The sequence below is a fragment of the Tiliqua scincoides genome, chromosome 8, assembly GCF_035046505.1.
Source record: "Tiliqua scincoides isolate rTilSci1 chromosome 8, rTilSci1.hap2, whole genome shotgun sequence".
NCBI classification, from domain to species: Eukaryota; Metazoa; Chordata; class Lepidosauria; order Squamata; family Scincidae; genus Tiliqua; species Tiliqua scincoides.
In genome coordinates this window covers 27,056,114-27,078,936 of record NC_089828.1, presented here as the reverse complement: position 1 = coordinate 27,078,936, position 22,823 = coordinate 27,056,114, and the positions used below count along the sequence as shown (strand labels likewise).

General features: G+C 45.4%; 1 protein-coding gene across 3 annotated transcripts in view; it reads left to right on the top strand.

Moving 5' to 3' along the window:
- The first annotated feature begins 5,931 nt into the window (after positions 1-5,931).
- DAPK2 (death associated protein kinase 2) overlaps positions 5,932-22,823 on the top strand; it is a 73,363-nt gene continuing 56,471 nt past the window's right edge. For 2 of the 3 annotated variants that reach the window (XM_066634933.1, XM_066634931.1), the window contains exon 1: positions 5,932-6,021. The gene's annotated coding sequence lies outside the window, so the exon portion shown is untranslated. Of the gene's footprint in view, positions 6,022-9,257; positions 9,439-22,823 lie in introns of all 3 variants that reach the window. The other variant, XM_066634932.1, reaches the window with a different exon arrangement.

The following is a 22,823-nucleotide window of genomic DNA, read 5'->3' as shown; positions in this document are numbered from 1 at the left end:
AGGGAGACCCTAACTAACCAGAGGGAACCAGACTAAAAGCTACCCTGATCCAGAGACTACCTGACTCCAGACCTACAGGAGAAGGGGACTGCCAGGTCTCGGCAGGAGGACACAGAAGAGAGAACTGCCAGGACCCTGCTGGAGGAGACACTCTGCTGGAGAGGAGGGACTCTGCTTCAGAAGACTGGACTGTGATTTGGAAACTGGATTGGATTTGGACTGGAGGCTTCAGACCTTTACCCACTGAGTTAAGTGGAGTTTTGGGGAGGGAAAGCCTCTGGACAAGAGGACTTGCAGGAGTGTCTGTGTTTGTAGCAATAAATTCTTGTTAACTGCTCAACTGATAAGGAGTTCTGTTCATTTCTTTGTACACCACAGCTGTTGTTCTTGGAAAAGGAGGCTGTTAATTAGCCTAAAAGTGGGCATTAGAAGGGAGTTGGAATATTTGGACGGGATAGTCAGGCAGGGAATTGTGGGGTGTATTTGGTCTCCACCACTCCAATTCTGTTCTCTGGATTGAAAAAGGAAATGAAGAACGGAGTGGAAGAGCACTGATGAGCAAACACGCTGGAAATTCCCTCCTTCATATTCTCTCTTCTGCTCTGTTCCCTTCTTCCTTTTCCAATCCAGGAAGCGAGAAGAGCAGTGGAGATTGGCATCCTGGGTAAAGTGGTCTTGAGCTAACTCTGAACATAGCGTCAAAAAATCAAGACCCCTATTATATGCCACACCGACATGTCCTTGTGCTGTTGCAACCACATTTGTGTGCTTATTCTGTCCACTGTGTTGGAAAGTGAAAGTGCAGCTGTGTTTTGTCAATGTTCTCCCCTTGTTGTCAGAATCCCTGGTTGGAGGCTTGCCTGCCCTATTTTAACCTTCAGGCTTGTATGGGAAAAACACTTGAGATCTGTTGCGCTCTTCCTGTGGGGTTATCGAAGTGAAGTCAAGTTTTGCAGTGCTGCAAACCCCAGTAATTAATATCGCAAACATAGTGTGGGAAGACTTTTTTTTCTCAAGTCACAATTTCTTGGTGGAACTTAAGACAAAGTTGTTAAGAAAGCAGCTGGCTTCTCATAGCTGCTAACCAGATGTCTCTGGGAAGCTCACAAATGGGACTTGAAGGCAGCCTTTCACCCCTAACAACTAAGAATCAGATACATACCAGGCCTGTTCACATGTTATGCTGTACCCAGATATAGCTGCCTGTGTATGTTTCCTTATGAATAATTGTACTTGGGTTCATTTTTACAGATCAACAATACAGATGCACTGTACATAAATTCTAGGGTAGTTCAGACATTAAACTGTACCCCAACCCATTAGTGTATTCAGTAATTGTTAGTGGACCTTTGTTAGTTTCTAGAAGCTTCCGCTGTAAAATAGGTTGTCAAGATAAAATAGGAGGATTATTTGAGCATTTTTTCTTCTCTTTTGTAATTCTTGCAAGCCTGACAGCTTTTTTCACACATTCAAGAGTCTCAATAATGCAGCACCTCCATTAATAAGGCATACCTCTTTTTGAAACGTTGTTTTTAGCATTCCGTTCCCCAACCATAACTCTCTCTGGGTGTCCCAAATAACTTGCAAGAGGGGATCTGGGAATGTGTTGGCAATACCGTACATTATGTAAAGGAACCTGGGCATTTTTAGATGGGGAGAAAACGAATGGTTGCTATAAAAGGAGCCTCTGCAGCTGATCCATAGAAAATATGATTGCCAGTGTTGGATACACCCAAACTAAGGAGCCTATATTCATATTCTGGGAAGTTTATTTTGTTACATAAACAGGTTTGTGAACTTTTTTATTCTGTTATTGAATAACAATTCTAGTAGAATACTAGTACTAGTTCTACTTCCTTAGAAGGGCTACTGAGTCATTCAAACCCGTATCCAGACTATGTGGAAATCAGGCATTTTTATTCAAGACTTGTTTTCTCTAGAGTGAACACTAGAAGGTCTTGTGCTTATTCCCACACATAGTGCAGGTACAGGCTGTAAGTTCTGTTCTCTGCTCATTGGTGTGTATCTGTACAGACACCGTTGAAAAATGTCAAAGATACTAGCAGATACTTACATATGGGTAACAATGAGAAGAGCAAGAGGAAGCATTTCTTATATTTATGCATTTCTGACATCCAGATAAATCTGAAATCCAGACACCTTCCTATCCCGAACAGTTCCAATAAGGGAGACTCAACCTGTATACAAACGTTTGTAATAATTATTGTGTGTAAATGATATCAGACATAAGAGTGGTATGGTTGTGTTCCTTTTCCTGCTCCTGAAAATTAGGTGGGTATCACCGTCCAATGAGCTTTCTCAAAGCCAGGCCTTTTGTTCATTGATTAGTTGAGGAGGAGGATGCTTAAACAATACACATAAGAGGGCACACATTGCTGCTGACTTTGAATGACTCAGTAGCCCTTCAGGATGCTGAGGCTTCCTAGAAGGCCCAAAAAGAAACTAAAAATAGGGAAAGATCTGAGTTTTTTTAAGTTCAGGGCTAGAACAGCTTCTTTATAAAGAAGGAATATGGTTGGAATTTTTTACTTTAGAAAAAAAGGTGACTAAAAATGGGATATGATTGAAATGTATAATATTATGCACTGTGATGATGAAAGTATATAGTAGTGAGAAGTGTATTCCTGTCATTCACAAACCAGAACCAGGGCTCCTCCAATGAAAACCCTCTGTCTTTGGCTTATATTACTGGAGCTGAGGGAATGGGGCATGTGGGAAATCCCAGTTTCAGATCTGCCCATTACTTTATCCAAGTCATTGTACCTCAGCCTCAGTCCCCCATCCTCAATCTGGTGAACTCAGGCCCATTAATTTCAATGGTGCTTATAGAGAAGATCTTCCTCCCACTATCTGCCACCCTTAATGGTGCCCATGGCCAATCCAAGATCAGAGGCACCAAATGGGACTCCCCCTTATTTGGTGGCACATGGCTGGCTACTGCTGCTCCTCCTGCACCCTGGATTTGAAAAAGAAAAGAATGGAGTGGAAGAGGAGGTGGGGAGGAGAAGAGAGGAATGGGCTAGAGTATCTTGCTCTAGTCTACCACTCTTTTCTCCACCCTCTTCTGCTCCATTCCCCCGTTCTTTTATAAATCCAGGGAGATGGGAGGAGGGATAGTGGAGGCAGTGTCTTCAATGGTCTGGGACTGATGGTGCCCTAAATCTGCCAGCTTAGGCAGCTCTGCCTTGCCTTTAATGTAGAGCTGCTCATGAATGCTGAAAAACGAGTCTGTATCTTCTGCCTTCTGAAAGATGACTTCCTCCTTTGGCCTGCCACAAGCTTTTAGGGACTCTCCTGCTTCCTCCACTTCCTCCTTTTCCTCTGTCTATTGTCAAACGTTGGAGGCATTTCCCTATTGAATTAGAAGAGCTGGGTGGACTCAGCACAGAGATAATGAACACAAGTCCCTGGTGAGCAAGGCAGTATTTTTGGTGTTTAAAGAGGAAGAGATGAACTTTTTTAGTGTGCATAAAAAAAGTGTATGATGATACCAGATTTTGGTGTGAAAACATATTTAGTGTTTCCTAGACTTGCTATATGATGCCTTAGCTTCCTCAAGCAATAATGATGCACCTGAATAGGGATGACTTGTAGAAGGAAATGATGGTTTATGGAGTGTAAAATACTTATTGGATCCTCCTGTGTGACTATAATGCATAATGAAAAATGGGCCAACAAGGGTCAAATAATTGCTATTGATAGTGTCCTTTAGCCAGGGAGCCCAGGGTGGGCCGTCCCATTCTAACTTTGTAACAACCCTGTGAAGTGCATTAGGCTGCTCTCAGCTCATGGAGTTCCATAATGGTTGGGGGAGGGATTTGAACCCAGCTCTCCTTCCTCCCAGTCTTGACACTCCATCCATGACTACACCATACTGGTCTCCTATTTTCATTAGAATCAAGTGGTGCAGATCTTTCAGGACTGGACCGCTTCAGGATGTCACTGACAATCATGCCCATGAACAAATGTATTATGGCTTGACCTTTCCAAACTGGGTTTGGGGACACAAAAGCTTCTGCCACAATAAATTATGATTAGTGAGAGTATTTATATTCTGCTTTTCAACCATAAGAAAAACAAAGCAGTTAACAGAGCAAAAGGAACTTTTTAGTCTTCAAGGTGCCATAGGACCAGACCCAGCCCATCAATGAGGCCTACTGTTGACTCAAGCAGAAGATGGGTGGGGCACATGGGGAGTACCCACCTCTGTCTGGCAGGGCCTCTGAGGAATTTTATCTGGGGGTACATTCTTTTTGGGGTACAAATGTTTTAAGGGGTCCTTTCCCTTCTCCATTGGATCATAATTTCATACAATCACAGGATCTTAATTTCTACAGATTATAATATGCAAAACTATATAGGTTTACACAAATTGTGCATGTTAGTCTTCACACAATATATGCAAGCATTTTCTGAGATCCTAGAAAACTTCTGGCTCCCTCCTTTGACTCCTGGGCCCCCTTTTTGACCCCGGACCCAGCTACAACATACTCTTGTACTCTCTTGGGCCCTGGTGAGCTTGGAAAATGTAAGATTGCCAGAAATTTTTGGACCCCCTTCTTTGGCTCCTGGGTCCCATTTTTGACCTTAGGCCCAGGTACAATTTACTCCCATCTCATGGGCCCTGCTGTCTGCCCATGGCTTGTCCTGCCCCTCAGTGTATTGGAAAAGGAAGAGGAGGGCAGAACAGAAAAGGAAGTGTGGAGGACAGGAGAGTGGTGGATTTACAACTTCAATAATCTAGCTCAGTGATTTTCAGTCTTTTTCATCTCACGTCATACTGACAAGGTACTAAAATTGTACCATTTGATTTTTTAATAATTGACAAGGCACACCCCCACTGCTGGTGAGTGGCTTACATCACCCAATGGCCCTACTTCCCCCAAACTCCCATGGCACACCTGCAGACCATCCGTGGCACACCAGTGTGCCACAGCGCTGTGGCTGAAAGCAGCTGTCTAGCTTCTCCTTTGTAAACTGCCTTTTCTGCCGTTCCCTTCTTCCAAGCCAAGGATCAGGAGGTTGGCCTGTGACCAGGTAAGGGTAGTGGTGACTGGCAACACCTAGCATACATACCACCTCAGGCATCAGGAGGATTTGAACCAGTGCTGCATAGGATTTGTGCTTTGGACATTTGGGACAGCTTCCTCTCGCAGGGAGGGAGGGAATTCCCTGCACTCAGACAGAGAGCTTATTCAGCCCATCTTCCTCCCTAACCTGCTCATCCAATGTCCTCTTGTTGGGAAGGCATTCAAAGAAGTGCAACGCTCCTGATGGTAAGGGCAGTTCGGCAGTGGAACAGATTGCCGAGGGAGGTGGTGGATTCTTCCTCACTGGAGATCTTCAAGCAGAGGTTTGACAAGCACCTGCAGGAGATGCTCTAGGACAGTCATTTTCAACCACTGTGCCATGGCACATTGGTGTGCCACAAACGATCCATAGCTGTGCTGTGGGAGTACGGGGAAGGTCACTTATTAGTAGGGCCATTGGGGGATGTGAGCCCCCCACCAGTAGTGTGGTGTGCCTTGTCAATTGTCAAGAAACTGATGGTGTGCCTTGACGACTGTAGCGCCTTCTCAGTGTGCCACGGGATGGAAATGGTTGAAAGTTCCTGCTACGTGCAGGAGGTTGGACTAGATGACCTTTTAGGTCCCTTCCAACTCTAGGATTCTATTCCAGCTGCAGCCGTGGTCAAGATTTCCCCAACTGGGTTCAACCACTTTAAAAAGCTCCTAGTTCAGCGGGGATCTGCCCGCCGTGCCCAAGGATGCTTGCCCTGGTCCACCCTGAGCTGTACCTGGATACTCCGGCAGGGGGCGCCCCGGGTCCTTCCATCGTGCAGGACCAGCCTCCGCCAGCGCCGGCTGCGCCTCCTTCCCCGCCCTGGTAGTGCTCAAGCTCCGGCAAAGGGAGGGCGCATCGGAGGTGCTCGGCGTGCTCTCCAGTCTGCCGGGCAGAGAAGGACGAGCCATTTGCAGTTGCAGTTCCCCTCGCCCGCGGGTGAGTAGCCCCCAGAGCCTGCTTCTTCTTCCAGCAGCTCTTGGCAGGTGGCCAAGGGCAGGCGATTCACACACACACGCATCCTCCAGGGATGGGAATGAGAAGCCCTGCGTGGAGCCAAATGGGGGGGAGGTCCAATGCAAGACCCAAGCCAGCTTCCAAGAAGCCAGAAGTTGCTGGGGGGGGGGGCTGATCCCCCCCTCCCCATCGCTCCTCTTCCAAAAGTGTTTTTTGTAGAGATGCTGTTGCAATCAGACCGCGTTCTTCCAATCCGGAGTGACTTCGGATTACATTCCTAATCTGGCATTACTGCCATCCCTTGTCACCATCCGGGCGTACCCGCCTCCAACATTTCATCCATGAAAATAGGGACCCCCTGGCCACCCCATGTGTACTTCCCATGCCCCGTTTGCTCCTTGAAGACCACTTGCTGCCTCTACTCTTCGTTCCACTGTGACCTAGGGGTTGTCAACTTCTGAACCTACCCCTTGCTGCTGTGTATTTAACTGTAACACAGTGTTGCTTGTGAATTGGTAAAAATCGACGTCCTGGTAAAGGTGCACAGCTACATGGACTAGTTGACATGTTGGCAACCCTTACTCGGTAGTAACTAGTTGTGGCAGGGCTTGTTGGTAAATGAATCCTAATACTTTCCCTTTTCTTTTAAATGGTCAGGATCCTGACACAGTAGAAGGGAATGTTTTAAATGGCAGTACTGGAACAGTGATTGGCTTGGAAGAGGTACCAGGAACTAGGGACTGTCTCTGGTAAACAGATTGAGTGGCGGAGTAGGAACAGACAGCCTCTAGTGCAAGTGGCATTGAATTTGAATGGCATTTTCATCCCATGAGTAAACAGTGACAGAGGCTGCCTTTTCCCCCTCTGGCAGCCCTGGTGATAATCATGACTGCAAAAAGATAGTACTAGTGTGGTAAAGTTTTTCTCAGATAAGAACTGTAACCTTAAGTCTGCCCTCCTGGGTATATGCTGCTGCTTCTAGGTTTTTTGTTGTCTGTGAAGCTTCACCTCTATTTTTTATTGCTGGTCTGTGAATGCTAACATATATATGCCTCAAATAGCAGTTGCTGGGAACAGTGAGAGGGAAGCACCAGATGTCTTTATACCCTGCTTATGCGCTTCCCCAAAAGCATCTGGGTGAGCACTGCACGGAATGCTGGACTCAGTGAGGACCTCTTGTCCAGAAGCTTTCCTTCAGTGTGACATTTTTGCTGGTGGCCCCCAGCAGCCTGGAATTCTTAATCAGTGGAGATCCACTTGGTGATCTCCTTACTCTCCTTTTGGTGTACAGAGAAAACTTAAATTTAACTTAGCATAGGAATCTTGCTGGCTTGAGCATCATTATGATGCAATTAATTTACTGCTCAGCTGGGTTAACTTCTGGATTCTTAACATCCCAACCTAGTTTTAGGTTTTGAATGGTCTTGTTTTCGACTAGCTAGGTGCATTGTGATCTTATGATGTGAGTCACCTCATGTGCATGAAGATTCTGGCATAGTTTGTGTATGGTATAATTTGTGTATATTTGAACTGATTATTGTTTTGTTTGACTGATTGCCGCCTTGTGAAACCATTGGTCTGAGAAGTGGTGTATAAGTCTTTGAAATAAGGAAGTGCAGTGAAAATTTCAGATTTCTTTCTTTCATTTTAAGTGTATATTCATACATGAAATGGTGGCTGTAATCTGCATTTGGGATGGTGAGAATGTTTGGTATATGAAAAAGAAGGCATAGATTTAATACACAATGTCATAGTGCTTATTTAAATGAGCGTTGAAACCCCTTTTGAACCCACATTTAAGCATCCTGATTTCAAGTGCAAAAATCTGGCTAAGAAAATATGACATGCACCCACTGAGCATGATTGTGCCAGCTGTAATAGGTGATTAGCTGGTACTGATGGCACCAGAGTCCCTCTAGTCTCGCATGCTGCATATGTCCTTGCCATGATGTGTTGATCTTCTCTAAACCAGCAACATGCCAATGGCAAATGGTTGTGTGAATCAGATCTAGTTCTGGGTCTGACCTGGGCTCTGAAGCCAGGTCCATGCTCCTATTAGTATCCCATCTATTGAAGAGGGCTGTTGTCCTCCTTGTCTGAGACAAGATACAAACAAATGTTGCTATGAGGATATGATAAATGTGTTTGGGGTTGGGGATAGGGGAAGAGAAAGCAGGAAATAAACTGTTCCTTGTCAATGTAACGATCTGTAAAGAACACCTCTGTTTATATTAACTTCTGGTTACATGATCAGTATCTCTTCAACTGGGAAAAAGGGAATCTTGATTCCATGTGAGTATTTATGAAAATGTACATCATAAATTGTTTTTAAAATTTTTTTACTTACTCTGCCAGTTCTAGAAAAAGAGTATGTTTTTCCTTTTTTAAAGGAGTGCTTTCTATCCTTTTGTGGCATCAAACAGATTTTGTCTCATCTCCAATTTGCTCAGTGGGTGTAGCACATACTTGACATGCAGAAGGTCAGTCCCTGACATCTCTGCTTAAAAGGATTTTGGGCAGCCTGGCTGGGAAAGACCTCTGCTGGGAGACCTTGGATAGACACTGTGAGTTGAGAACAGACTGTACTGGGCTAAATGGTCCAATGGTCCAACTCTGAAGATATGGCAGCTTCATGGAAGAGGAGAATGGAATCAAAGAAAATTCTCTAACCCAGGGTTGACCCAAAACCCCTTGAAGTTGGAGTGGAGTGCAAATGCTGCCCTCACTCTTCTGATGGTGTACCAGTCTCTGCTTTTTCCACTTCCTGGATTGGAATAGGAACAGAGCGAATAAAGGAGGTGTGGAAGAGAGAGTTGGGGACTAGAGTGGAACCTCTAGTTCACCTCTCTGCACTTCCTCTTTGCTCTTTTTCCCTCTTCCTTTTCTACTCCAGACAGTAGTAGTAGGTGAGTGAGCAGATAGATATGGGTGCCCCAAGCAATCCTATCCAACTTTCTAGTGCTGGTGCTGCAGCAATGCAACCCCAAGGAAAGGAAACTAACATTCCCTTGCCTGGAGGAGGCCTCTGTGTTTGCTCCCCTACCACAGGATGCAGCTCATGCCCCATTGGCACAGCTGCACCAGCGCTGGAAAGTTGGTTAGGATTTGGGCCTGCGTCAGCTATTTAAGTTAGCTTCATGGAAGAGTCAGCCCTGCTCTATCCCACCACTTCTCTCTCTTCAACACTCTCTTTTCTGTTCCATTCCTTTTTCAATTAGGGACTGGGAGAAGGTGGAGCAGTGGAGACCAGTGGACTGACAGAGGTGGGCATCTCATGCCAATCCACTGCCTGAGGCAACCGTCTCATGGATTAGCCAGCCGTGTGTATAAGGCTTTATGTCTTTGCTATAAGTTGCTGGAAGACAATTTTTAAAACTGATTGCACAATACCTTTCTAAGGTGAGAACCTGCTCTTTCTTTTGATGGGGAACATTTCAGAGTAAATACTGAGTTGGTTCAAATGTTATTCTTTTGTATGCACTTTCAGGTAATCCTTTTCTTTGTACGGGTCCAGAGCATGAGTATTTCTGATATGACTTGAGACTGAAGTGTGTTGCTGGCTTTAGAATATCTTAGGTTTGTGATTCTTGGAGCATTACTCCAGCATGCACTGATTTCAAAGAGAATTAGACCTGGTCTTATGATATATCATCTCCTAGTGAGTTGATAATTGAGGTAATGTTTGCGTTTGTTATACCTACATTGTTACATTAGATTTACTCTTCATTCCATCTCAACTCCCTCATGACTCAGTTCCCATGATAAAACCATTCCGTGACATTCATATATTTAAGACTGGGTCTTACTCAGTACAATGTGTTTAAAAAAAAACAAAACTAATCTAAGCCTATGAGCTGCAAAACAAATAAGCTCATAAACCAAACAGCAGGAAACTGAACTAGTAAATAGTGGCATCTTATCTTGAATTTTCCAAGTCAGTGAAATTTGTGCGGTTTCTCCTGGGTTTTTTGTATGTTTAACTTTTGTAATAACAAGATGCCACTTCAGACTGGTTGTTCTTTAATAACAGCTTTGTGCAGTTTTTTTTTAGTGTTCAAAACGTTTCACATTAAGTATTATGATATAATCCTTTCACAGTAGTTGTAAGGTGTGTAAACAATAATATCCCCATACTGCCATTGAGGGCCCAATCCTGACCTGGGCCAGCGCCAGCACTGGGTGTTGTAAACATGCCATAAGGCACTCCTGTGACACTGTTCTTGAGTTGGTGCCAGCCCAGCACTGGTTGGTACCAAGCCCACCAACCTAGATGCCTCCTGAAGCTAGAGAAGAGCTCTGGATGGTGGTGAGGACCTTCGGCAAGGGAGCAAGGCATAAAAACATAAGAACACAAGAACAGCCCCACTGGATCATGCCATAGGCCCATCTAGTCCAGCTTCCTGTATCTCACAGCGGCCCACCAAATGCCCCAGGGAGCACACCACATAACAAGAGACCTCATCCTGGTGCCCTCCCTTGCATCTGGCATTCTGACATAGCCCATTTTTAAAATCAGGAGGCTGCACATACACATCATGGCTTGTAACCCATAATGGATTTTTCCTCCAGAAACTTGTCTAATCCCCTTTTAAAGACATCCAGGCCAGATGCTGTTACCACATCCTGTGGCAAGGAGTTCCACAGACCGACCACACGCTGAGTAAAGAAATATTTTCTTTTGTTTGTCCTAACCCTCCCAACACTCAATTTTAGTGGATGTCCCCTGGTTCTGCTGTTAGGTGAGAGTGTAAAGAGCATCTCTCTATCCACTTTATCCTTCCCATGCATAATTTGGTATGTCTCAATCATGTCCCCCCTCAGGTGCCTCTTTTCTAGGCTGAAGAGGCCCAAACGCCATAGCCTTTCCTCATAAGGAAGGTGCCCCAGCCCAGTAATCATCTTAGTCACTCTCTTTTGCACCTTTTCCATTTCCACTATGTCCTTTTTGAGATGTGGTGACCAGAACTGGACGCAATACTCCAGGTGTGGCCTTACCATCGATTTGTACAACGGCATTATAATATTAGCCATTTTGTTCTCAATACCTTTTCTAATGATCCCAGGCATAGAATTGACCTTCTTCACTGCCGCCAAACATTGGGTCGACACTTTCATCGACTTGTCCCCCACCGCCCCACGATCTCTCTCCTGATCTGTCACAGACAGCTCAGAACCCATTAGCCTATATGTGAAGTTTTGAATTTTGCCCCAATGTGCAAAACTTTACACTTATTTCATTGAAACACATCTGCCATTTTGCTGCCCATTCTGCCAGTTTGAAGAGATCCTTCTGGAGCTCCTCACAATCACTTCTGGTCTTTACCACTCGGAAAAGTTTAGTGTCGTCTGCAAATTTAGTCACCTCACTGCTCACCCCTGTCTCCAGGTCATTTATGAAGAGGTTGAAAAGCACCGGTCCCAGGACAGATCCTTGGGGCACACCACTTTTCACCTCTCTCCATTGTGAAAATTGCCCTTTGACACCCACTATCTGTTTCCTGGTCTTCAACCAGGTCTCAGTCCATGAGAGAACCTGTCCTCTAATTCCCTGACTGTGGTGTTTTTTCAGTAGCCTTTGGTGAGGTACCGTGTCAAACGCCTTTTTAAAATCCAGATATATAATGTCCATGGGTTCTCCCGCATCTACATGCCTGTTGACCTTTTCAAAGAATTCTATAAGGTTCATGAGGCAAGACTTACCCTTACAGAAGCTATGCTGATTCTCCCTCAGCAAGGCTTGTTGGTCTTTGTGTTTTGAGATCCTATCTTTGATGAGGCATTCCACCATCTTACCTGGTATAGATGTTAGGCTGACCGGCCTATAGTTTCCCGGGTCCCTCCTCCTTCCCTTTTTAAAGATCGGTGTGACATTTGCTATCCTCCAATCTTCTGGCACCATGGCCATTTTGAGGGACAAGTTGCATATTTTAGTCAAGAGATCAGCAACTTCATTCTTCAATTCTTTAATAACTCTTGGGTGGATGCCATCAGGGCCCAGTGGCTTATTGATCTTTAATTTATCAATGAGGTCTGAAACATCTTCTCTTTCAACCTCTATCTGACTTAATTCCTTGGTCAGGAGGGGCCATTTGGGCAGCAGTATCTGCTCGAGGTCTTCTGCCGTGAAGACAGATGCAAAGAACTCATGTAATTACTCTGCCGTCTCTAAGTCTCCTTTTATCTCCCCTTTCCCTCCCTCACCATCCAGAGGGCCAACTGCTTCTCTGGAGGGTTTCCTGCTTCTAACATATTTGAAGAAGCTTTTATTATTCCCCTTCATGTTGCTGTCCATGTGTTCCTCATAGTCTCTCTTAGCCTCCCATATCATCTTCTTACATTTCTTTTGCCACGGTTTATGTTCCTTTTTATTCTCCTCATTAGGGCAAGACTTCCATTTACGGAAGGAAGCTTCCTTGCCCTTTACGGCCTCTCTAACTTGGCTCGTTAGTCAGGCGGGAACCTTCCTGGACTTAATCAAGCCTTTCTTCCTTTGCGGTATACACTTCTGCTGGGCCTCTATTGCTGTTGTTTTAAGCAGCAGCCATGCACTCTGGAGAGATTGGACTCTTTTTTTCCTTCCCTTTCAACCTCCTTCTAACCAGCTTCCTCATTTGAGGGAAGTCCGCTCGTCGGAAGTCAAGGGTTTTTGTGAGAGATTTGCCAGGTATTCTTCCCCCGACATGCATGTCGAAACGGATCACAGCATGATCACTGTTCCCCATTGGCTCCGTAACATTGATATCTCTAACCAGGTCCTGAGTTAGATATACAATATTAAATCCAGAGTCGCCTGTCCTCTGGTGGGCTCCATGACTAGCTGCTCTCAGTCATTTAACATGTCAAGAAATCTGGTCTCCTTTTCGTGACCAGAACACAAATTGACCTATATGAGGTCAATATAGACCTGTTGATCTATATGAGGATAATTGAAGTCCCCCATGATTACAACCCTGTCCCTCCTTGTCACCTCCCTGATCTGTTTCCTCATTTCAAGGTCCTCTTCCGGTTTCTGGTCTGGAGGACGATAGTACGTCCCCAGTATTACATTGCTCCTGAGGCCTGGTAATTTAACCCGCAGAGATTCTACGGTGGAGTCGGACCTGTCTTCAATCTCTACTTTGCTGGATTCTATCCCTTCCTTAATGTAAATGGCCACCCCACCTCCAACACGCCTCTCCCTGTCCCTCCTGCAGAGTTTATAGCCCAGAATTGGGGTATCCCGCTGATTTTCCACATTCCACCAGGTTTCTGTTATGCCCACTATGTCAATGTTTTTCCTTGTCACCAAACATTCCAGTTCTCCCATCTTTGCTCAGAGACTTTGGGCATTTACATAAAAGCATTTGTACGTGGAATGCCCCAGGATGGGCTGCTCATTAGCTCCTTTGTCCCTGCATCCTCTCATTGTGCCAAACTGTCTGTCACATCCCATTATACTACCATTCCCAATTTCTTCTCCTACTCTGCCTTTACCTTGTTGTTCTCTAACCTCCCCATCCTTGTCCCATAGGGATGAGGAGTCCCAAACCGGATGCCCTTTGGCTCCTGTTGGCTTTCCCCCAGGGATCAGTTTAAAAGCTGCTCTGCCACCTTTTTAATGTTATGCGCCAGCAGTCTGGTTCCACTCTGGTTCAAGTGAAGCCCGTCCTTCTTGTACAGGCCCCGCTTGTCCCAAAACGTTCCCCAGTGCCTAACGAATCTAAACCCCTCCTCCCTACACCACCATCTACGCATTGAGACCTCCGCCTGCATCGCTGGCCCTGCACTTGGAAAAGGTAGCACTTCCAAGAACGCCCCCTTTGAGGTCCTGGCTTTCAGCTTCTTACCTAATAGCCTGAATTTGGCCTCCAGGACCTCCCGGCTACACTTTCCCACACCGTTTGTGCCAACATGCACCACAACCGCTACCTCCTCCCCAGCACTATCTACCAGTCTGTCTAGATGAGAAGTGATGTCTGCAACCTTCGCACCAGTCGGGCAAGTCGCAACCCCCCCTCTATGTTTCTGATAATCGAATCCCCCACTACAAGAAGCCCCCGACCCCCCTCCTGCCGAGGAGTATCCTGAGTGCGTTCGAATACGGGCCCGTCCCCTGGAGAAGGGGTCCCACCTAGGGGATTGTTTCCCTCCTCTCCAGGATGACATCTTCCAGCCCCGAGACTTCCCACCCAGGCAGCTGAGGAGCTGCACGCCTGAGGGTTGGACGAAGCCTGATCGTCCCCAGAAGTCTTCCCTTGGTCCTAGGCCCTTCCTAGGTTCTTACCCTCCTAATTCAGTTCTCTTAGGCTGGACTGTTTTTTAACCTCAAGCTGCTTTTTATTTGAGTTTAAACTGCACTGGTTTAAGAGTTTTGGGGGCTTGGCAGAACTTACACACTAAGGTTTAAATCCTGTTTTGCCCTGTTTATAAAATAGAGACACCAAGTGTGCTTTCTCCCTCTATTACCCTCTTCTTTGTTTAGTTTGGGCTCTAGCTCCCCATCTAAATTATACCTCCTGCTTTTATTAAGTGTGCACCTTTATTTAAATTATTTATTGCTCTCACCTAGATCCTGTGTCCCAATTTACTGAACCTTTAGATTATGTTCTAACTTAAATTAAGTTTAACTTGGGTTAAGTATAGGGTTAATTTAAACAAAGTAGAAAAACTTGCTTTCCACTTTATCCTCCTATGTTTTATTTGCTTTTCCACGTGCATGTACCTTGGGCCCTTACTCATGAGTAGGACTCTGCTCCTGCTCAGAGTAGACCTACGTACACACTTATGTATTTATTTTTATTGCCCTCACCTAGTTCCTGTGCCCCAACTTGCTGGACCTTCGACTCCCTCCCTCTGGTTAGATTAGGTGCTAACTTAGGTAAAGCTTAGGTAAAGCTAAGCTAAAGGTAAAGCTAAATTTCAATGTTGATTTGAGGTTAGAAGACAAAGAGTTAGAAAGAGTACACTTACTTTCTCATCCTCCTCCTCCTCCTCCCCTCTTCACAACTCAGAGAGTCCTCCCTCTCCTTCTCCAAAACTCAGAGGTCCACTTGCCTTCAACTTCTCGTACAGAGGCTAAACTCGCTGTGCCTTACCTGGCACTTGGTTTCCCAGAGGCCACCCGCGCTTCTGCAGAGGTTGCAGGCGTTGCAGGCGAAAGCAGGGCAGGAGGGGATGGGACCAGCAGCTCCCTGCTTTGCTAGATCCTGAACCCCATGTCAGGCTGGAAGATTGGCAAAATAATCGGTGCAGACTTGAGAAGCCCTATTGCAGGGCTTGGGCCTTTCCCCGGGGGAAGGGGATAAAAGTCCCCCTGAAGAGTCCTCTGATGGCTGTTGTGGAGCCGCAGGATGCAGTGGTAGCTGCTTTGGTGCTGTTGCACCCGGCGGCAGCATCGCCTTTAGAATTGGACTGTGAAAGAAAAAGGGATCGACTTGCCTACAGCAGCCAACGGAGTTCAAGCAAAATTTGAACCAGGCAAGTCTTGATTTGCTCAGGGCCCAATCCTATCTAACTTTAGCACTGATGCAGCTGTACCAACAAAGTGCACGCTGCATCCTGTGGTGGGCGAACACTCACAGAGGTCTCCTCAAGGTAAGGGAATATTTGTTCCCTTACCTTGGGACTGCATCGGTGTTGGAAAATTGGATAGGATTGGGCCCTTAGTCTCTTAGCCACTATGCTATACTACCTTTCTCCCCATAGTTTCTGTGCTATAAGTTGTTTTAAGCAGTAATTTGTTCTTTAGCTTTGTTAATTGAGATGTGATTGTGCCAATTTGCTTAGTGGTTCTTGCACCTGCACCTTGTTGGCTCTTTGTAATTATCTCTGTCTTCAATTTTTGGGCCTGGGCCAGTTCAGATGATAGTTTTTTCATCTGACTGCCCTGCGCATTAAGGGATGTGCTAACGCTCATGCTGTACATGTCCAGGTTCTCCTTGCTGCTCCAGTAAGCGTTCTCAACTGAGCTACTTTGACAGAGTATACAAGGGGGTTGGTTCAGATGTACAACCCCTCCCCATATGATCAAGAATACTTAATGGGGAAAAAAGCAATGGGGACATGCCATAATGGGCATGTACAGTGAGTGTGTGTGCCTCTTCTAACATGTGAGACTGTTTGGCCAAAGAAAGGATGGTCTGAACTGGCCTCTTGTTCAAAAGAAATTGAGGCGGCTCTTATCTTTATGTTCAGTAAACAGAGAAGTAAGTTTAGTGTAAAAGTCTTGACTCCCATTTCTCAAGTAGAGGCAACATGGGATAATGAACCACTAATGGTGACACAGCAAAGAGAGAGGCTAACAGTCTGGTCCTCAACAGACTTAGAGGTGCTTAAACTGATTGATTTCAACAGGTTTAAGTGTGATGAACTTGGCATAGGATTGCGCAGTCAGAGATAAGGGGGGGAGGGGAATTATACCCCTTTGGACCAACTCATTGTTTAAAACATTGCAAGGGTTGGCAGTTCACAATAGTGGTCATAGTTGTCATGGTTACACTGTTGCTGTGTTGTGTGAGTGTCCCCTACATGCCATCAAGTGTAGACAGGCAGGTGCTTGTTCCCAGCAAGGGAAGGATATGTGCCTGGGAACAGTGCCCAGTTGGGGTTCTCAGCATTTGTCTCCAGGCATTTAGGACTGTGTGCCTATACTTGACCTGTTTGTTGCAGAAATGTTGCAACCGAGGCAGACTGAGTTCCTGGTGAAACCAACATTGGAGAGCCTGACTGGGATACCTGTGATTGAACCTGGCCTGTGTGTGCATCGTGCACTCTGCCATTGCACCCAGATGTTCAACAGCAGGGGTGGGGGTTCAGAGCCAGGGTGCCCCACTGAGAAGGCCTAATCTTGCATGCCACAAGTGTCAGAGTGAGGAACAGGGCCTCCCCAGAAGACCTTAATGTGCAAGTAGAAACCTGTGGAAAGTACTTGGGGCCCAAACTGTTTAGGCCCACAGCCTGCAACTTGAATTACATTTGGAAAAAAATAAGCTTAAGCAGCAAAAGGGAGGCCCCAGGTATTGAGGCACCCCAGGCTGCTCCCTCTTTTCCTGAAGGTGCACTCAGACCCACCTCTCTTCACTGACAGATGACAGTACATTCCTTCTTGTTGAGCCTGCCCTGAACCTGATTCCACTGTAGAGCCTGCTGCAGCTTATCCCCCAGCCCAACCCAAGCCTGATCCTACAAACTCTGCTTAACCTGGGCCCGGTGAAGTGTGGGAATGGAGAAGGTGTGGGGAGAGGAGATTAACATAGTCTTGCTATGTTCTCATCTTGATGATGGCAACATAACAGGGCGTGTGCAATGCCTGTAACAAAAGGAGCAGGAGCTGGATGGAGAAGAATGCCATCTGCTTAAGCATTTGAGATAGCTCGGCCTCGCCCAGAGAAGGGCTCCAGTTTCTTCATTAAGCCCTTCAAGAACAATGGAGCGAGTGACAACTCCGGAACAAGAGAAGAAGCAAAGCAGTTTCCTAGTAAGGTGATGTGACTGGATTGCCCCATGAAGAGCTTGTGAGGGTAATTTCAGGACAGGGATGGGGCAAGCATAGGGCAGACGGTAAGCTGGCATTATCACCAGCCTCCAAGATTTGGTCTGTTTGGAGGATAATGGATTCAATTTTTAAAAATAAGCACAGACAGCCGGGAAGAGCTAGAACATATTCTGGGGACTCAAGTGTATTACGGAATATCTAAAGAATTAAATTTTAAATTAAATTTAAAAATGTTTTAAAATAGCAAAACATTTATTGTTCTCCACTTTTTATCAACCAGGACGTACAAACTTCTATCACAGTTAAGTTTTCCTCCCCCCCCCCCAATACAACTAGAACTCAGGGTCATTCAGTGAAATTATGTAAGCAGTAGTTTTATTAAAGACACCAGAAAGGTTTCCTAAACACATATCATCATTCATGTATGGAATTTACCATCACAAGATTTGGGGATTCATTCAAAGCAATTCTTGCAAATTCATGGAGAAGGGAGGCCATGCTGGTTATACGGAACCTCCATGTAGAGACAGTAGGGCTGTTCATTAAATTGTGGCTGGGTATATCTGTGCAGCAGCTGCAATCTGCAAACTTTGGAGGACCTCTGAGCATTACTTCTGGTTTTGTCAGAAAACCGGAAGTAATGTTTAATGACCCTCTGGAGGCTTCAGATGCCTTTTTGAGGGACAGACGTTGCTGCATGAGACCTCCCCAGCACTCAGAAGAGCTCCAGAGGGTGGGTGGCAGAGACGTGTCCAGTGGGGGGGCATGGGTGGCAGTGACAGATGTGGTGCCCTGGAGCATTTGCTCCCCTGACCCTCCCCCAGGACTGCCACTGATGGACACCTTTGGTTTGATCCAGCTGGAGTCTTCTGATGATACCTGTTCAATAGTGCTAGTTCTGCTTTTTGGTTGCTATCTTAGCAATCAGCTCCTGAGATCTAAGGGGAAACCTGATGTTTACCAGAGGTTAAACACACACACGCCATTTGATTTCAAGGAAGTGATTCTCAGTCTCTGAAAATGTGTGTATGAGCCCTAAATAATGTGTTTGGACCATAAAGTGTTGCCCAATTAGCACTTTCTTCACTGTTGTTTCCAATTCACTCCACACCCAATTGTTAACCATCCTGGCTATGGGTCTATTTGGACTACAAACTTACAGAGGTTTTGTATCAATATTTAGCTCTCATGACTTTCCCCCAGAGGATTCTGGAAACTGTATCTTGGTGAGGCTACTGAAGTTTCTCTGTTAGAGTTCCTTTGCTCTGCTCACTTAGTTCCAGGTGATTTCTAGGAGAATAACTGATTGTTGAGGCTACAATCCTATCCACACTTTCCTGGGAGTAAGCCCCATTGACTACAGTGGGATTTACTTCTGAGTAGACATGGCTAGGCTTGGGCTCTACGCCATGAAATCTGTGATATCTCTACACCCTGTGATAAAATGTTGTTACCCTGTATGAACTCAGAGAAAAGCTAATTATCACTGTCTGCATTTTTGGTTTGTACTTGGTTTATGCTCTGGAACCATTCTATTCAGCATCAACTTCAGAATTTAGATTCAGGTGACATCTTTTCAGCCAGGAGGACTCTTTGCAATGTAAATGTCTTGGTTTCTAACATTCCCAAATGTGTACCTGATAAAGAATATGTAAGCAAAGGCAGACCCAAGGCTAGAAACATCTGGGGGGGGGGGGAATTGGTTGCTTGAAGCTTCTAGCATGAAATAGATTGAGAGTCAAGATAAAAGTAAAATAGGAGGATTATTTGAGTACTGTATATTTTTTCTTAATTATCTTTTAGGGTTTGATGTAAGCATGTTGCAGTGGTGGATGGGGGGGGAACTCTGGAACTGATGCCTCCTTCCCCCATGGTATCCTTCCAAAATTATAGACTTTGCTGCCATCCCAAGAACAAAGCCAGGCAGAGAGAAACTGTCTTGGAAATCTGTGCAGGTGGTCCAGAAGGATTAAGGCAAAACTCTGAATTCAGCCAACAGCAGACAGGTGAAGAGTGTAGACATTTTAAAAATATTTTTATTAAAAGGGTGTGGTACGGATAGGATTATTCAAGGAAGAAGAGAGAAAAACAAGTGTACAACACTAATTGGGGTGATGGAAGCACCCAGGTGTGGATCTTAGCAAAAGTATAGCAGACAATTACAGGCAAACCTTAACAGTAAAGTAAAATCTCTGACACCTTTATTTCACTCATCCCTAGCTGTACTTATCCAGGTGCCATTACACCTTTATACTTCTAGGGAGGCAGGTGTGTCCCAATACACACAGGGTTCTCTTTGAAGGTGCTATATGAGAGCACACCCAGCATCCTTGGGCTTGACTTCAGGAGACTGGGTTTGGTGAGATAATTGTCCCATCAAGTTGGATGTTTAAAGACTACCAGGGCATCCCACCCTCTGACCTGTCAGATGAGAAGGAGTTCACCATGGAACGACACATGCCAATCTTGGCAAACAGGCTGACTAGGATCTGTTGTTCCTCAATGGCTAGCTGAAGGAGAAAAGCCACCCACAAAATGACCTGTCTGCCTGACCGCTTAGTTTTTCTGCTAGTGATTTAAAAATGCTTCAAGGAACTGATGGGGGAGAAAGAAGGGAGAATGGGGAGCAATCATCACACATGTACACAGTAAAAACATTTGAAAAGAAAAATACAACCCATGTAGATAGGTGAGGGGTGTGTGTGTGTTCCCTTTACCCTGTTTATCCTGTGCTATAAATGGGGGGGGGGGGAGAGAACCTTCTTTTTTGTACTTGCTTATCCTAGATCTTTGACCTGTAATACAGGCATACAAAAAACCATATCTTTTTTTAGTTGCCAGGGATGTTTGAATAAATTTAGGATATTTTGGGGGGTACTGAATATTAAAATGGCATCCGTTTTGCTCTAGTTTGGGGGGGTACGGCATAGCCACCTTATAATGCTGCTTGAATCAGTTTCCTCATGAGGAATTATGATTCCATAGATTCTGGCTATGGCATACCCCCAAAATAGAGGCAATCAGGCAACACCCATGCCATTTTTGGATTCAACACCCCAAATATGCCCAGGAATAGGTCTAATTTTTGTGAGAACAAAATGTGTGTAGTCCTGTGTCAAATTGGGGAAGAAATTCAAAGGGATTAATTCAGGGGCACAGGAGATAGTCTCCTTAGGTTGTGTGACCAGAAGCATTGGAATTTCCTCAGTTCTTTTTCTTCTGCTGGAATCAGCAAGATTTTTGGTCTTGTATCAGTTCTGAAAAAACAGGACAGGGAAGAGAGGAATTTCCTGCTCTTTGAGATCTAACGACTTTGAGATTTCAACCTGTCTGGAATTTACCTCATCAGCTAAAACTACATGTTTATAACCAATTTAACTACACACAGGGCCATCCACCCATGAGGCTAGTGAGGTAGTTGCACCAGTTGGCAGATTGGTAGAAGCCATTGATAGAAGGATTTGAAAGGAAAGAGGGGCGCAGAACAGAGCAGGACAGGAGGTATGGAGAGGAGTAATAAACGAGAGTTATCACTCTAGCCCACCTCTCTCTTCCACACTTTCTCTTCAATTCTGTTCCTTCTTTCTTTTTGAATCCAGGGAGGAGGAGGGAGTGGAGGTGGCAGCTGATAAACCACTTGGTGTGTGTGTGTGTGTGGCATTTGGCAGGCTGTCTCAGGCTCTGGGAGGTCTTGGGGCTACAGGCCTTGACTTCAGTGGGAGAGTTTGCCTTTGGTTGAGGATGCTAGTTTACTCTCTCTGAGAATGTTTGAGGCATTCCTGAGCCTTCCTTCCCTTGTTATTCCACACTCCAGCTTGTGGTCTCTGAATGTCTGGGTATCAGTTAGAGTAGCTATCCCAGCAATTAGCTGAGCTCTGGCCCTTAATTAGTTGCAGAGATGAGTGCAGGAAAGAGTCAGGAGTAGTTAAAATAGAAGGGGGGGTAGAATTGCAATTGTGGTCATCCTAAACAAAAATGACTCTCTTCAAGAAAATTATCTCGGGATCCTTTTGGCTGGGTTACCCTGTTCTGAGTTGTAACCCTATACAGACCCTAACATTCCACACCAAAGCCACAAGAATCCTTGGTATGGTGTATTCCGTAAGTAGTTCAATGTACTTGCAATCTATTTGTTGTGATGCATATCTTTGGATGATTCTATGGTAATTATACAGACTCCACTCTGGGTCTTCAGGTTCACCCCAGCCATGGTGGGTGGCAGGTCAAGGCTCTGACCACTATTCTCCAAAGTGGCTTGTCCTATTGTCACAGCTGCCACTCTACACCCCTCTTGCTAAGAAAAACACAACCCCCAAACCTTCTTCATTCAGGCACTAGAATGAAACGAGCCAATAATGGCTCCAAGGTTATGTACGGTTGCCAGATTTTTATAATATTATTATCAAGCTAGAATAACTGCAGATTGCATGTTTGGAATGCAGTTCATTTTTAATTAACTGATACCTGAACTTATTATTTGTCCTGGGTTTAAATGCCTCTTTTCCCTTGTAGAGGATGTTTTGGAATCTTTTCTGCTGAGGCACGTATAGGAACAAGGTCAAGACTTCCTGGTGGCTCAGACAGAACACCGACTATTACCCCCTTTCCAAGTGGCTCCATGTCCAAGTGGCTCCATGCTCCATGTCCTACTTCCTGAATTCAAAAAAAGAAAGAGGAGAACAGAACAGAAGTGTGGAGGAGAAGAGACTGATGGGCTAGAGCAGCAGTCTCCAAACTGCAGGACCTAAAAGTGTTTCCCCATCCTGTGTGGTGTTTACTGTTCCATGCAGCAGCTTTGCCTCTGATCGCCCCAGAACCTTGTGCTGAGCCTTCTAGGAAATCTGGGAGCAGAACCTGTTGGGGCGACAGGCAGCAGAAGCAGCCTAGCACAAGGTTCTGGGGAGATTGGATTGCCTCCCAAGATATGAGGCTGTTGTGTGGAATGGTATGCGCCGCACTGTACTGGAAAGGTGCGCTGGATCCGGCCCGTGGGCCATAGTTTGAAGCACGCTGGGCTAGAGCATCCCCAATGAATCCATCCCTTTCCTCTCCATTTCCTCTTCCTTTTTGAGTCCAGGGAACCAGAAGAGGAATGGTAAAGCAGATAGAGGTGCAGGTAGGTAGCTGCCAGAGGCAGCCCTACACCTAAAAAGAGAGCCAGTGTGGTGTGGCCAATAATGCATTGAGCAGACAGATAAATGACATTTTAAAGGCTTTCTCTAAACTCAGATTTGTAGTAGCAGTAACAGCTGACATCAGTGACTTTAGTTAAGGACAAGAACCATATTGTGTCATAGTGCCGATGACAATA